Source organism: Aedes albopictus, chromosome 1, assembly GCF_035046485.1.
Source record: "Aedes albopictus strain Foshan chromosome 1, AalbF5, whole genome shotgun sequence".
NCBI classification, from domain to species: domain Eukaryota; kingdom Metazoa; phylum Arthropoda; class Insecta; order Diptera; family Culicidae; genus Aedes; species Aedes albopictus.
Window position 1 is genome coordinate 175,868,575 of NC_085136.1, and position 16,510 is coordinate 175,885,084.

Consider the following 16,510-nt stretch of genomic DNA (forward strand, 5'->3'; position numbering starts at 1 on the left):
CAAGCATCGTTTTGTATTCACTGCGGACATCACAAAGATGTTCAGACAAGTCCTCGTTGATCCGACTCAGACGTGTTTCCAGCGAATCTTTTGGCGGTCCCAGCCGTCGGCTCCGCTCCGTGTATTGGAACTACAGACAGTAACCTACGGCACTGCTGCCGCGCCTTTCCGTTGGCAGCAGGTGTTATTCGCGAAGATTGTTACATTGATGATGTTTTATCCGGTGATGAGACTGTCGAAAGAGCAATCGAATGTAGGAAGCAAATTCAAGGTATGCTAAAGAGGGGTGGTTTTCCCGTTCATAAATGGTGTTCGAACGATGCGTCGATCCTGGAGGATGTGCCCGATAGCGAACGTGAGAAGTTAATCCAGATTGATTAGTGTTCCAACAATGAAGTTATAAAGACTCTAGGTCTAATGTGGGATCCAACAAATGATCAGTTTCTGTTTGTCGCAGCGTCCTCCCTGGAAGAATCCAAACCGATTACCAAGAGAGTCGTGTTTTCTAAAATTGCGCAGCTATTCGACCCCCTAGGGTTCTTGTCTCCGGTTATTGTTCTAGCCAAGCAGATCATGCAGAAAACCTGGGCTGCTCAGATTGATTGGGATTCTGAGTTGGAAGGTCCCCTTTTGGATAGTTGATTGCACTTCCGCTCTTCTTTGTGTCGCGTCAATGAGATCAAAATTCCTCGCCAAGTAACCCAAAACCCGTACGTAACCTTGGAGTTACACGGTTTCGCCGACGCTTCGGGAATAGCCTATGGAGCTTGTTTTTATATTCGAAGTGTCCATGTTAATGGTAATGTGTCATCAAAGTTGCTTTGCAGCAAATCAAAGATCGCTCCGCTACATGAAATGACTATTCCTCGAAAGGAACTTTGCGCTGCTTTGCTACTGTCCCGTCTCGTTAGGAAGGTTGTCCCGGCTCTTCAACTGGATTTCGCTACACTACAACCATTCGTTCGTAATCGCATCGAGGAGATTGTTCAAACCAATGAGCATACGCAGTGGAATTACGTCAGGTCAAAGGAAAATCCTGCGGATGTAGTATCTCGTGGTCAATTGCCTGGTTCCCTGAAAACCAATTCGATGTGGTGGGAAGGACCACCCTTTCTTCGAAGCCATGATTACGAACCAGAATCTCTTGTTTCGCTCCCGGACTGCGATTTGCCGGAAATGAAAATGTCACCGATAGTTACCGTCTCCGTAATGAACACCGATATCCTCTCACTTTTCGAACGGTTCAGTTCCTTTCGAAAACTTCAGCGTGTACTCGCGTACGTCCAGAGATTCATTCGTAACTGTCGAGCAAAGAATCCATCCTCTCGAACGTTTAATAAGTTTCCTACGGTTTCTGAATTGCGAGCATCATTGCATACGATTGTGGTAGTCAAACAGCACGAAGGGTTGTTCGATGAGCTACAGCGCGTGGAGAATCATTAGCATTGCAAAACAATCGGCATGCTTGGTCCGTTTCTCCAGGACGGAGCGTTACGAGTACGGGGGAGAATTCAGAAATCTCGTCTGCCGTTGTACACTAAGCATCAGTATATTCTACCCAAGCATCGACTTACTGATCGTATAATTCGAACGTATCATGAGGAAAATCTACATGTCGGTCCCAACGGTCTTCTGTCTGCACTTAGGCAAAGGTTCTGGATACTTGGTTCTCGGTCAGCCGTCCGTAAAATTACCAATCGATGTGTGAGATGTTTCCGTGTTAAACCGAAGGGTGTCACGCAATACATGGGCAATTTGCCGAAAAGTCGAGTTACGCCGGCTGCACCGTTCGAAGTAACAGGTGTCGATTACGCCGGACCTTTCTCAGTCAAGCAAGGGTCCAGAAAGCCGGTTCTGGTTAAGTGCTACATAGCGGTTTTTGTGTGTATGGTCACTAAGTCGATTAACCTCGAGCTAGTTTCAGACATGACATCTGCCGCGTTTATTGCGGCCCTACATAGGTTTGTTGGGCGTAGAGGTTTGGTGCGTGAGTTTCACTCCGATAATGGTAGTAATTTCCGAGGTGCCAAATCTGAGCTACATGACCTGTATAAGCTCTTTCGCAATGAAATCGCCATGAACGGGGTTGAGGCTTTCTGCTATACTAGGGAGATTGAATGGAATTTTATTCCCCCAGAAGCTCCCGAGTTCGGTGGATTGTGGGAATCCTCAGTTAAAAGTACCAAATTTCACCTAAAGCGAATTCTGAAAGACACGCCCCTGACATTTGAGGAATTCTCGACTCTTCTGAGCCAAACGGAAGCCATTTTGAAATCCAGGCCTCTCTTTTCGCTTTCTACTGACCCATCGGACGAGGACGTGATAACTCCAGCGCATTTTTTAATCGGTCGTCCATTAACCGCAGTTCCCGAGCCTTCATATGACGGAATCAAAGAAAACCGTCTTTCGCGTTTTCAACACATTCAACAAATGCGTGAGCATTTTTGGAAGGCATGGGTCCGTGATTACTTGTCAAGCCTACAAATGAGAGGTAAAAATCGCGAACGTTCCCCCAATGTAAGACCAGGAATGATTGTTATCTTACATGACAAAGGTCTACCTCCGCAATGCTGGAAGCTAGGGAAAATACATGCCGTTTATCCCGGCGAAGATGAGTTTGTTCGAGCTGTTGATGTAAAGGTTGGAGATCTCGTTTTTCGTCGTCCGATTACGAAGCTTTCGGTTTTGCCCATTGAAGACAGTTCTCAGTTCGCTGTCTCCAAACATTCTTCTGAAAATCTTGATTCCCCGGGGGAGTATGTTCGCGATTGCGAAAATGGGTTGGGAAACACTGATAAACTGACAGCTCTTTTGAGCTCCACCACTGAATGAACGCGCATCACAGCCACCAACTCTCCACAAGCAGACATCGAGTGGCTACCCGATCGGTGGAAGATGAACCACTTCCACTCCCATTTTCAAACGGTTTTGTGTATTTTTTATCATTCCTAACTGCGCAAAAGGCGCTCGACCAATGAGAAAATAGATGATGCAATCGCATCAGGGATGAGGGTATATAAGAACAGGGGAAACAGAGAAATGTATCAGTCTGAATTGTACGATTACACTGTACACAATAAAGTGGTGAAAAGTAAACCAAAGTGATTTTATTACCAGCCGTTCCGAGAGCCATCAGTCCGTTCGTGCGTGGTCTGGTAATGTGTTGTTTCCCGTGGAAGCTGTACTGTTCCTGTGCAGCGGATCCGCGTTTCATCATCCACTTTTCGCTGCGGTAGCTGCTGGCTCCTTCTGCTGCTTTCGTCGTCATCGAATTACTCGCTGCTTACCTGCTTCGTAAAGAATTATTCTCCATTATCTGTTCTTGTCAGGACAGGATTCAGGAAGGTGCAGACGATGAAAAGCGACGATCGTTCAGTGAGTTGGAGTTGGGGCATTTCGCGGTGGGTTTAGCCAAGTGGATTCCGTGGACGATCCGCCATCGTTGGCAGTCCGCCAACTGATCCTTCGAGAAGTTTCCGACGTTGGCACTGGGCCAACAAACCCCAATTTGAAGTGTCAAGCGACCCGTGCCGAAGAATGAGTGATCGAGGGGGTGAAAAAGATGCTCGATCTTTAACGGAGCTTGTGGGGCACCTGGGCACCCCCCCACAGTAAGCTGTCCCTTATCGCGTTAATGCAGAGCTCTGGCGTGGTGGACATTCTTTCTCGTGCGACTCGTGGGAATAAAATATGAGTAACAAACCAATTCAGAAAACAAGTGTAGCAGGTAGTAGTGGTGCGATCAACCCCTTCGCAAGAAGCGGGTTGATGAGGTCTCCAACAAGGAGAAGCGAGGAGTCAGGTGCTGGAAGCTGCTTACGCAGCTCAAGCGTGGGAGCTCCTGTCCATTCCACGGCAAGCCAGCCGGCGGAGGTTATGGACGGAGCATGGTTGCTGAGGGCCATCAGCCAAGTAGTAGGAAAAGGACGGCCCGCATTAGAGGTAGCTGAACAGCAGCTTGGCAAAATTATCGACTTTGCGACAACTAAGTCGAATATAAGCAAGGACCTGAAAACGGCCTTGCTTCGGCTTAGAGCGTCTGTCGATGAGGCCAAGCGGGAGCACGCAGTCGCGTTGCTCTCTGCAACAGCGGTGGAACCCGCAAAGGAGAAAGCGTCTAAGTTTACACAAACGGAGGCCTTCTCCTTTGCGGGTAGTCCGAAGAGAGTGGAAGCGAATGCTCGTGACAAACGTGACAAGCATTCGCAGAAGCGGGCGAGGCAGCCGTCAGGTGAGGAGCTGTCTGGCGGCGCCCGCAAGGCCAGGCGTATAATAACCCCGAAAGCCGGTGGTAATGCCGGAAAGTCGGACCCCAGCCAGGGTTCCCGGAAAGCTGGGAAGGGTGGGCCTGAAAAGGCCGGCCCGTCCCGGAATGATGGGAACAAGGGGTTGCGACCAATGGTGGGCCCTCAGCAGCCACAGAGCAGGGCGATCCAAGGAGAGCACCCTCCTTGGACAAAGATAGAGCGGAAGAGGAAGAAGAAGGTGAATCCGCAGGCAGAAGTGCAGGACGCCAAGCCAAGGCGTAGTAATGCAGGTGCCAGGCGCGAGAAAGGCGACGCTATCGTCATCAAGACCGAACAGTCTAAGTACTCGGACGTCTTGAAGACGATGCGAAGCAACGCCAAGCTTGAGGGTCTAGGAGCCGACGTACGCAGTATTAGACGTACTCGTACGGGTGAGATGATCCTGGAGCTGAAGCGCCAGAAGGAACACAAGGGCGCCGCCTACAAGAGGCTGGCAGAAGAGGTCCTTGGTGAGGGTGTGCAGGTGAGGACTCTGACACATGAGGCGACTCTGAAGGTCAAAGACATTGACGAGATCACCGAAGTGGAAGAGCTCGTCACGGCACTGCGGCAACAGTGCGATGTGCAGGTGGCCGCCGCAGCCGTTAAGCTACGGAGAGGGCCAGCAGGGACACAGATAGCCTTGGTTCAGCTACCTGTGGCGGATGTTAAAAAGTCCGTTAAAGTAGGAAGTATAAAGGTAGGCTGGTGTGTATGTCACCTGACATTCCACGAGCCACGAGAGGTTTGCTTCAGGTGTCTGGAACCAGGACGCAAGTCGTGGGACTGCAAAGGCCCCGACAGGCGCAAACTGTGTAGGCGATGCGGCGATGAAGGTCATAAGGCCCAAAGCTGCACGAGTCCGCCCATCTGCATGATCTGTACCGGGAAAACCTCGAAAAACAGACATACGATGGGTGGTCCAGGGTGCCCGGCCTTTAAGAAAGCCGCAGTGAACAACAAATCACAGTGCAGGTAACGCAGCTGAACCTAAACCACTGTGATGCGGCTCAGCAAATGCTTTGTCAGGCGGTTTCTGAGTGGGAGACGGATATCGCCATCATATAGGACCCATACCGAGTACCCGCCGGCAACGGCAACTGGGTCGCGGATGGGATCAGAAAAATGGCGGCGATATGGACGAAGGGGGAAATACCCCGTTCAGGAGTTGGTGTCTACTACCTATGAGGGCTTCGTGGTCGCCAAAGTAAAAGGGGGCCTCATTCTGTAGCTGTAGCAGTTCACGCAAATGCTGGACCGATTAACGACCGTGCTAACAGGGCGAAGGCCGGAGGTAATAGCGGGCGACTTTAATGCCTGGGCCGTGGAATGGGGAAGCCGTTTCACGAACCAGCGGGGTCAGATCCTGCTAGAAACACTGGCCATCTTAGATGTCGACTTGGCTAATGTCGGTACCAAGAGTACCTTTAGTCGAAATGGAGCGGAGTCAATTATTGACGTGACCTTTTGTAGTGCTGGCCTAACAAGTAGTTCGAACTGGAGAGTAGATGATGGCTACACTCACAGCGACCACCTGGCGGTTCGCTACAGTATCGACTACAACAACAGCAGACAGCGGATAGAAGAGGCGACTAGGCCAAGGCCAAGCCCTCGTAGGTGGAAGACATCATACTTCGACGAAGAGGTATTTAGGGAAGCGCTCCGCCGTGAGCGAAACTTAATCGGTTTAGACGGCGACGAGCTGGTAGCGGTGCTCTCACGTGCGTGCGATGCGACCATGCCTAGGCGAGTCCACCCTAGAAATGGGAGGCCACCGGCTTACTGGTGGACCGACGCGATTGCGGACCTGCGCCGCGCCTGCCTACGGGCTAGGCGGCGGATGCAGCAAGCACGATCAGAGGAAGAGCGAAACGAACGGCGGGTGGTGTTCGCCGCTGCAAAAGCCGCGCTGAAGACCGAGATAAGAGCAAGCAAAAAGCCCTGCTTCGAGGGTCTCTGTCAGAGTGCCAATACGAACCCGGGGGGTGACGCTTACAGGATCGTTATGGCCAAGACGAGAGGGGTGATGGCTCCTACAGAGCAATCTCCAGAGATGTTGGAGGGGATCATTGGCGGACTTTTTCCGCGTCATGATCCTAGTCCTTGGCCTCCTTTCGTAGGACAGCCGGGGACTGGGGCTGGCGATGAGGAAAGGGTCACCGATGTGGAACTTGCGGGGATAGCTAAGTCCCTTTGCGTAGGTAAGGCCCCAGGTCCGGACGGAGTTCCGAACCTGGCATTAAAAGTAGCTATTGCAGAGGCTCCCGAGATGTTCAGGTCTGCTATTCAGAAATGCCTGGACGAGGGAGTTTTCCCAGAAGCTAGGAAAAGGCAGAGCCTGGTACTATTGCCAAAGGCGGGGAAACCACCCGGAGACCCGTCGGCATATAGACCAATATGCTTGATTGACACGGCGGGGAAGGTGCTGGAAAAGATCATCCTCAATAAAATGTTGCGGTTCACCGAGGGCGCAAATGGTCTTTCGGGTAACCAGTACGGCTTCCGGAAGGAGAGGTCAACTGTAGACGCTATCTTGTCGGTTACAAAAACCGCCGAGAAATCACTCGAGCCTAAGAGGAGGGGAATTCGCTTTTGCGCAGTAGTGACTCTGGATGTAAGGAATGCGTTTAATAGCGCCAGCTGGTCTGCTATTGCCGATGCGCTCTTGCGTCTGGGGATACCGGAGTACCTGTACAAGATTCTCGGAAGTTACTTTCAGAATCGTGTACTAGTCTACGACACGGAGGTGCGTCGGAAGTGCTTTCACATAACTTCAGGAGTCCCGCAAGGTTCCATCCTGGGTCCGGTGTTATGGAATGTCATGTACGACGAGGTGTTGAGGTTAGAGTATCCAGTGGGAGTGGTGATTGTCGGATTTGCCGACGACATTACGCTCGAAGTCTACGGTGAAACGATCGAGGAGGTAAAGTTGACTACCAACCACTCGATCAAGGTTGTGGAGGCGTGGATGCGGTCCAGGAAACTGGAGCTGGCTCACCACAAGACAGAGGTGACGGTTGTTAACAACCTGAAGTCGGAGCAGCAGACGGAGATCAGTGTAGGAGAGTGTACTATCCTGTCAAAGCGCTCCGTCAAACATTTGGGCGTGATGATCGACGATAAGCTTACCTTCGGTAGCCACGTCGATTATGCCTGTAAAAGAGCCTCCACAGCTATTGCGGCACTGTCCTGGATGATGTCCAATAGCTCTGCGGTGTACGCCAGTAAGCGCAAGCTTCTGGCTAGTGTTGCTACGTCCATACTTAGGTATGGTGGCCCGGCGTGGGGCACCGCGCTAAGTACTAAATGCTACCGACGGAAGCTGGAAAGTACTTACAGGCTTATGTGCCTGAGGGTTGCGAGCGCGCACCGTACCGTGTCACACGACGCTCTCTGCGTCATTACTGGTATGGTGCCTATCAGCATTCTTATCAGTGAGGACATGGAGTGCTTCGAAATGCGCGGCACAAGAGGCATACGCAGGACTGCCTGGATGGCCTCTATGGTCAAATGGCAGCGCGCGTGAGACAGTTCCACCAAAGGAAGGTGGACCCATAGGTTGATACCGAGGGTAGATAGTTGGATTAATAGGCGCCATGGGGAAGTTACATTCCACCTGACACAGGTCCTTACAGGTCATGGCTGCTTCCGACAGTATCTACACCGTTTCAGGCATGCGGATTCTCCCGAATGCCCAGTGTGCAATGGTTTAGAGGAAACGGCGGAACACGTTTTGTTCGTGTGCCCGCGTTTTCGCACAATGCGTGACCGCATGCTTGCCACATGCGGAGAGGACACAACTCCGGACAACTTGCTCCAGATGATGTGTAGGGATGAGTTTGGCTGGAACGCCGTTTCAACGGATATTACCCACATCGTCTGGGAGCTACAGAGGAGGTGGCGCGTGGACTCGGAGAATGGCTAGTCCAGATGCAGTACAAGAGGTGGTCCAGGGGTACGGAGTCGGCTTCGTAGGTCATACCGGTGCCCTGCGGTCGAGATCGACCCTTACAGCGATTAAGTGGCCGCGGACAGGAAGTCCCGGTAGCGGTGCTGTCGTGGCGTCGGTCTACTGGGTTGGATCCAAGCCCGCAGTTGGAAAGGGGTCCCCGGCAAGGGTCGGGGCAGGTGGAGACCCTGCCGTCAGCAACCTACGGATGCATCTGATAGGGCCTGAAGGGTAGTGATTCCCTTTCTTTGCGGGCAGGTCAGATCGGGCTACATGTGGGCATCAGTTCTTGATGTCCGCTCAGCAGTAGGGCGCGGGTGGGGTTGACTCTGCCCGCCTTCCGAGGACAAAGGGAGTGGCGAGGACCACTCGGGAAACTGGCTAAGCGCCAGCATGCTACCGTGATGGACTCTCCAAAGCGAGTCATCGATGTTCGTTGCTGCAGGCTACGCAGCTAACCTTGTGGGTGCGATGTGCACTAGCCCCTCTCTGAAGCAATACCTTCTTGGTGGTTCCGGAGAGACGTAGTGTTTGGCGACCATAGGAATGGTTTAGTGGGTACGAGGAGAGAGTAGTCCTGGATTTTACTTTTGTTGTAGAAGACGGCCTGTCAGACCTACACTACCCTAACCTTCTGTTAGGTCGTAGGACAGCCGGGGACTGGGGCTGGCGATGAGGAAAGGGTCACCGATGTGGAACTTGCGGGGATAGCTAAGTCCCTTAGCGTAGTCAAGGCCCCAGGTCCGGACGGAGTTCCGAACCTGGTCTTAAAAGTAGCTATTGCAGAAGCCCCCGAGATGTTAAGGTCTGCTATGCAGAAATGCCTGGACGAGGGAGTTTTCCCAGATGCTTGGAAGAGGCAGAGCCTGGTACTATTGCCAAAGGCGGGGAAACCACCCGGAGACCCGTCGGCATATAGACCAATATGCTTGATTGACACGGCGGGGAAGGTGCTCGAAAAGATCATCCTCAATAGAATGTTGAGGTTCACTGAGGGCGTAAATGGTCTCTCGAGCAACCAGTATGGCTTCCGGAATGGGAGGTCCACCGTAGACGCTATCTTGTCGGTTACAAAAACCGCCGAGAAAGCACTCGAGCATAAGAGGTCTGGATGTAAGGAATGCATTTAATAGCGCCAGTTGGGCTGCTATTGCCGATGGGCTCTTGCGTCTGGGGATACCGGAGTACTTGTACAAGATTCTCGGAAGCTACTTCCAGAATCACGTACTAGTTAACGAGACGGAGGTGGGTCGGAAGTGCTTTCACATAACGTCAGGAGTCCCGCAAGGTTCCATCCTGGGTCCGGTGTTATGGAATGTCACACAGTTCGAAAAAAACCTGTAAAATTATGACGGATCGAATGTAACAAAAGGACCCCGTCATATATGATGGAATTTTTTGTGTGATCTTAAAATTACATTGCAGATATCTGTTAGAAAATATAAAGAAAAATTGGGCTCCGAGCGAGAATTGAACTCAGATCCTTGGGGTGTGAGTAGCACGCCTGAGCTCTCTCGGCTATCTCAGCTTGTTGAATAGCGGACAGTCAAAGTTAAACTGGCTTTACCATAATGCACGCATTCCCGACATGCTCCGGCTGCTGCAGAGAGTACTGAGAGAGACAACGGGGAAACCGCCACAGCTGCGAGCAACCGTTCGCTTAGCTGATGACGGAGAGTGGCTGGCATGATTTATAGCAGATGCATGAAAATTTAAAGCGAATATGCTTTAAAATCTGTAAACAAACCGTCTGACCAGCAGCGGGCTGCTCGGCTGACGTTAAATGTTGGTAATTTACATTTTTCTGCCGCAAATTTCAGTTGATCTTCAATTTACGTGCTGCTTAACTTGCTGTGCATGTACGACGAGGTGTTGAGGTTAGAGTACCCAGTGGGAGTGGTGATTGTCGGATTTGCCGACGATATTACGCTCGAAGTCTACGGTGAAACGATCGAGGAGGTGAAGTTGACTACCGACCACTCGATCAAGGTTGTGGAGGCGTGGATGCGGTCCAGAAAACTGGAGCTGGCTCACCACAAGACAGAGGTGACGGTTGTTAACAACATGCAGTCGGCGCAGCAGACGGAGCACGCTATGTCTGAACCAGCAGATTATAAAAATTGCATGTACATCGGGTTTCTTTCCATAAAACATCAGTATTCAAGCTATATTTTCATTTGCAGAAGGTTTCAAAATATTCTCTTGTAAGTAGCAGAGAAACACGTGTTACGAACTAACTTGGTTTATTACGGAGTAATTACAATTAACTTGACGGTTGGTTTTGAACTGAACCGGCCTGGGCGAAAAGCCATATATTTATATCCCACCAGTTGTTTACTCGGTTGCCGTGGTTACCATTTCGATGATGATGATGATGACCACGACGCATGCGCAATGTTATTCCGGAAGTCATAAACTCCCAGACTACTAAGTTTTTCACACCCCCTCTCAATCCGACATTCCTAGGTTGGTCGTCAACTGTTGGAACCGGCTGGCTTCCAGGGATTTCGTGAAGAGATCAGCCAGTTGATCACGAGTGCCGATTGATTCAACGTTCAGCATACCGCTCGCGACCAGATCCCGGATGAAGTGGTGCTTCACATCGATGTGTTTGGTCCTCTTGCTTTCCAGGTTCTTGGCCATGCAGACACAGCCACGATTGTCTTCAAAAATCGTCACCGGATTGGCAACGATGTGCAGGTCCTCCAAAATGCCGCTGATCCATATGGCTTCAGTTGCCGCTGCACTAAGCGCAACGTACTCAGCTTCGCTTGACGACAACGATACGGTGGATTGCTTCTAGCTGCTCCACGACACGGTACATCCATACACCTTGAAGACGTATCCGCTTACCGACTTTCGGTCCTGAAGGTCGGCCGGCCAATCGGCGTCGGCATAACCGACGAGTGCTTCTGCTTTGGTGTTCCTCCGGTAATGCAGGCCACGCAACTTTGTACCGCTTAGATAGCGTACCACTCGTTTCAGAGCGTTCCAGTGCACGTTCGAAGAATCTTGCTAGAACCGCCCGAGATATCCAACGGAATTACACACGTCCGGCCTGACGCAGAGCATGACGTACATCAAGCTACCGAGCAGCTCCCGGTATGGCTCACCGGCAGTAGATCCACCACGAGGCAATTGGAGTCCTTTCTCCATCGGAGTCCGAGTCGGATTGCACTCAGTCATTCCAAAACGTTGTAGAACCTTTTCGATGTTCGACCCCTGCGATAGTTTCAGGGTGCCTCCACTACGGTTGTAGTCGATCCGCATTCCGAGAAAATGCCGCAACTCCCCGCAATCGGTCATGGCAAACACCGAGGCCAACTTCTTCTTCAACATCTTGATGGTGCTCAGGTTTCTTCCCGCAATGAGAAGATCATCGACGTACAGTATGATGTACACTTCGTCCCCGTCCTGGTACCTCACGTATAGGCAGTAGTCCCTCTTCGATCGAACAAAGCCCAGCTTCTCGATCTGGCTGGTGAACTTTTGGTTCCAACACCGCGGCGATTGCTTGAGACCGTACAGCGACTTTCGAAGTCTGCACGCCATCCCTGGTGATGCTGCGACGCCATTCCTTCAATTCACCATGAAGGAAGGCAGTCTTCACGTCCATCTGGTGGAAGAAGAAGCCCTCGCGGACGCCCATCGTAAGGATGATCCTGAGCGTCACTAGCTTGGCTACCGGAGCATACGTTTCCTCGTAGTCCAGTCCCGGTTTCTGCTGGAATCCTTTCGCGACGAGTCGGGCCTTGTATCGCACATCTCGCCCGTTTTCGTCCTCCTTCATACGAAAGACCCACTTGGTCTTCAGCGGCTTCACGTTGGTGGGACATGGCACTAACTGCCACACCTGGTTTTCCTCCATTGAGCGGAGCTCGTCCTGAATAGCTTGTATCCAGTCCTCTCGATCGTCACGAACCAAGGCCTCCTGGTAGGTTTCAGGAACATCTAGTTGGGAAGGAAATGCGGCAGAGGTTGCTTGGAAACCAGTAAAAAAATCTAGCAACTTACCCGGTAACTTGCGCTCCCGTTCGCTTCGCCTTGACGACTCGCCCTGGGCATCGCGTCTCTCTGTTTGCGAAGGGAGCGCGGGGGTAGAAGGTCCAGCTGAATCGTACTCTTCCGGTTCGTCGGAGTCGTTGTCCGTTTCGTCATCGCTAGCCTGCTCGAATACCGCCGGCTTCCCCGGTGGTTCTACATCAGCTACAGGCTCATCCACAGGTTCATCTTCCCCCTCTTGCTCGTACGATGGTAGCACTACTAACGGTTTCTCATCTTTCTTTTCAGAGGCGTACGGGAAACAGGTTTCGTCGAAACGAACGTCACGAGCAATTACCACCTTTCTGGTTCTTCGGATCCATAGGCGGTATCCGTTGGGAGCGTAACCGATCATGACGACTTCTTCACTCTTGGCATCCAATTTCTTGCGAAGTTGAGCTGGTACCCACGCGTAGGCCTTGCATCCAAAAACGCGCAGCTTCGACAAATCCGGTTTGGATCCGATCCAACATTCCGCCGGACTGGTGCCTTCCGACAATGCCGCCGATGGGCTGCGGTTGGTGAGGTACACCGCTGTTATCGCTGCTTCACACCACATCGATTTGGGCATCGACGAATCGATTAACATGGTCCTCACTTTTTCCACCAGCGTCCGGTTGAATCGCTCAGCCACACCATTCTGTTGTGGCGTGTAAGCGACTGTTGGTTCGACCTGGATGCCCTTCCGCTTGTAGAAGCCCTTCTGCGCGGTCGAGCCATACTCCCGACCTTGGTCCACGGTGAGCTTCGAAATCTTCATTCCAAACTGTGCGGACACGAGCGCTTCGTACTCCTGGAACTTCTCGAAGACTTCCGACTTCCTCTTCATCGTGTATATCATGGCGAAGTGCGTCTTGTCGTCAATGAACGAGACAAAATATCTCGATCCATTCCATGCCGGCGGGTCAATCGGACCGCAAACGTCCGAATGGATTCGCTCGAGTGGTCGCGTCGCCCGTTGACGCGTTCCGTCGAAAGGTTCCCGGCACTGCTTTCCCTGGGCGCAGGCATCGCAGAATCGATTCTGTCCAGGCTTGAAGTCTACACCAGTCGCCAGCTTCTTCTGCACGATTTTGGCCATTCCACCTTGGCCAAGATGCCCCAGGCGCCGAAGCCAGAGCTGGTTTTGCTCCACCTGACAAACGTTAGCAGTTGAGTGACTCACCTTGATATCGAGCTCGTACAGGTTGCCCTTCATTGGTGCGGTTGCGATGGTCACACCGTCCTTCTTGAGCACGGCTTTGCTCTTGAGGAACAGCACCTCGACGTCAGCGTCTGCTAGCTTTTTCACGGAGAGCAGATTGTCTCGAAGGTCCGCCACGTACAGGACTTTCTGCACGTTGAGAGGCACGCCATGGTTACTGTAGCCATTAATCACCCCTTCTTCCTTCGCAATCAGGTCTTCACCGTCCTTTGCCACGCTGATCACCACCGGGCACGGCAGCCGTTCCAGCGAGTCGAAAAATGTTGTCACGTTGACCAAGTGATCGCTCGCCCCAGAATCCAGCTTGAAATGGATCACGCCGCTGCCGTTTGATTTGGATGGTTTCCCAAGCAACCAAAAGTTCGGATAAAATAGCATGTTTGGGCTTAATCAGCTATTCGAAGGTATTTGAATAGTATTCTATTCAGCTCACTTTTTAAGTAATTAACCGAACTTCAGTTCACAAAAAGTACACTTGTGTCGCTGAAAGGAACGCTATTCAGCTTAAAAATAAACTTCGAAAAAATGAAAAAAAAAATTGTTTAGTCCTCAAAAGTAATTTATTATTAAGAACCATTAGTTCATGTGGAATCCAAATTGACTAATACCTTGAAATAATGTTTGATGTTTTTTACTTACTGAGATTTGAACTCGGGATCTCCTCGTTGAAAGTCGGTGCCTAACCACTACTCCATGTATGTGTTGTTATGCACTGTGGGATTTTACTCAATGTGCTGATATCATATAGTAAAGCTCAATCAGGTTCGCGTGTGAACTTTCCCTGAACTTGGAATAGTTTTTGAAGTCGAAAGTTCGAAAGAAGTTCACGTGGAACTTCTTGTGAACTTACGCAGTTTGACATTTTCAGTTTGTTGTGGTTCGCAGTGCAAAGCAATAAATTAAGGCTAGTATACCGATTTCAAGAAAAGATTATAAGTTTTCAGCTTGGTTTTCAGTGAATACGATTGCGTCGATTACCGGTGCACTGCAGTGACAAGTGAGACGGGTGTGAAAACATCCAGCAAAGCTGGAAAATTTTTGTGCGCAGCCGAAAAATCCCCGGCGGCATGCTGGGGGGAACAGTTTTCCGCTGCGGGGGCAGCCTTTGAGCCACACAATACGGATTCTTTGCGTTGATTACAAGTAAGTACGTTCAAATATTATAGTGGAACAAAGTGTACTTGTGAAATTAACACAAGCTGTGGCTGCTGGGCTCGATTTCCGAGTGATTTAATTGAATGAGAACTTCTCCCCGGCCCCGCTGTCGCCGAAGTTCAAGTGAAGTTCACTTTTGGTACGGTTAATATTTATCCGAACTTTCAGTAGTACGTTCAAAACAAGTTCGAAACAAGTTCGGAACGGATGATTTCAAGTTGTTGGAATATGTTCAAATGAACTATATTTGAATTTTACAGGCACGCAAAAGTTCAACATGAGTTCGGTTAATATTTGATTGAACTCTGTTTTAAAGTTCAACATAAGTTCTTTTTGAACCTTTTTTCGACTTTAATGTCGTTTTGAAGAGAAGTCAAAAGCTTGTACATGTACTTCCAAGTTCATAAACAATACAAGAGTAACTTTTTGGAGAATTAAGTTCAACGAAACCTGGAATTGAACCGAACTTGAACTTCTGAGTTCGTTCTTCAAGTGGAATTCGAACTTTTGGTTGCTTGGGTTATCACGGTTCACCATGAAACTCACCCCTTTGTGGCCCGTGGCAGCATGCACTTCCTTCTTCTTGCAGTCCTTCTTCATATGGCCGGTTTGACCACACCTGTGACATTTCCCTTTGAATTTATCACCACGCTTACTTCGATGTTGGCCAACGAACGCCGCCGCTCTGTCATCGACGGTTTCGCCCATGCGGTCAGCACGCTTTTGCTCTTCCGCAAGTAGCCGTTGTTTGACCAAATCCAGGTTAAGATCCTCCTCCCTGAGATTTTCCAGTGCCGTCACGAGGGGATCATACGAGTCCGGCAAGCTTAGGAACAGCTGGGACACGAGATCTCCGTCCACCAGATTCGCACCGGCCGTTTTGAGTTGCCTCACCAAATCGTCGAACGCCAAAAGGTGGGACCGCATCGAAGCTCCCTCCTTCATCCGTAGGCGACCAAGCTGTTTCCGCAGGAGCGTTTGACTGGCCACAGACTTCTTCGCGAAAACGTCGCTCAGGCTTAACCACATCTCCTGCGCACTGGGTTTGTCCCGCACAACCTCCAACACTTCATCCGCCAGGAATCCAACGATGAAACTTTTCGCTTTCCGGTCATCCTCGTCGAATTTTGGCTTCGCCGCCGCCGCTGCTGGCGGGTCCTCCGTCAGGGTCCGCAACACGCCAGCCGAATCTAGGAACATCTTGACGCGAAAACTCCAATTCTCGAATCCTGGTCCACCGGAATACTGGGGAATTCCGTGCACAATTTCCTTCGGGGTGCCCATAACCTCTTGTAAGTAGCAGAGAAACACGTGTTACGAACTAACTTGGTTTATTACGGAGTAATTACAATTAACTTGACGGTTGGTTTTGAACTGAACCGGCCTGGGTGAAGAGCCATATATTTATATCCCACCAGTTGTTTACTCGGTTGCCGTGGTTACCATTTCGATGATGATGATGATGACCACGACGCATGCGCAATGTTATTCCGAAAGTCATAAACTCCCAGACTACTAAGTTTTTCACATATTCTATCGGGGAAATTTTGATTTTTCCATCTTTTTGACCGTTTTTCATACAAATTTGCTTGAAATCCTCATTTTCGGTTAATTTCTCTCCCATACAAAATGTATGGAAAAATTTTCACCGATAGAATATTTTAAATCCTTCTGCAAATGAAAATTTAGCTTGAATACTGATGTTTTATGGAAAGAAACCCGATGTACATTGAATTTTTATAATCTGCTGGTTCAGACATAGCGTGCGGAGATCAGTGTAGGAGAGTGCACTATCCTGTCGAAGCGCTCTGTCAAGCACTTGGGCGTGATGATCGACGATAAGCTTACCTTCGGTGTAGCCACGTCGATTATGCC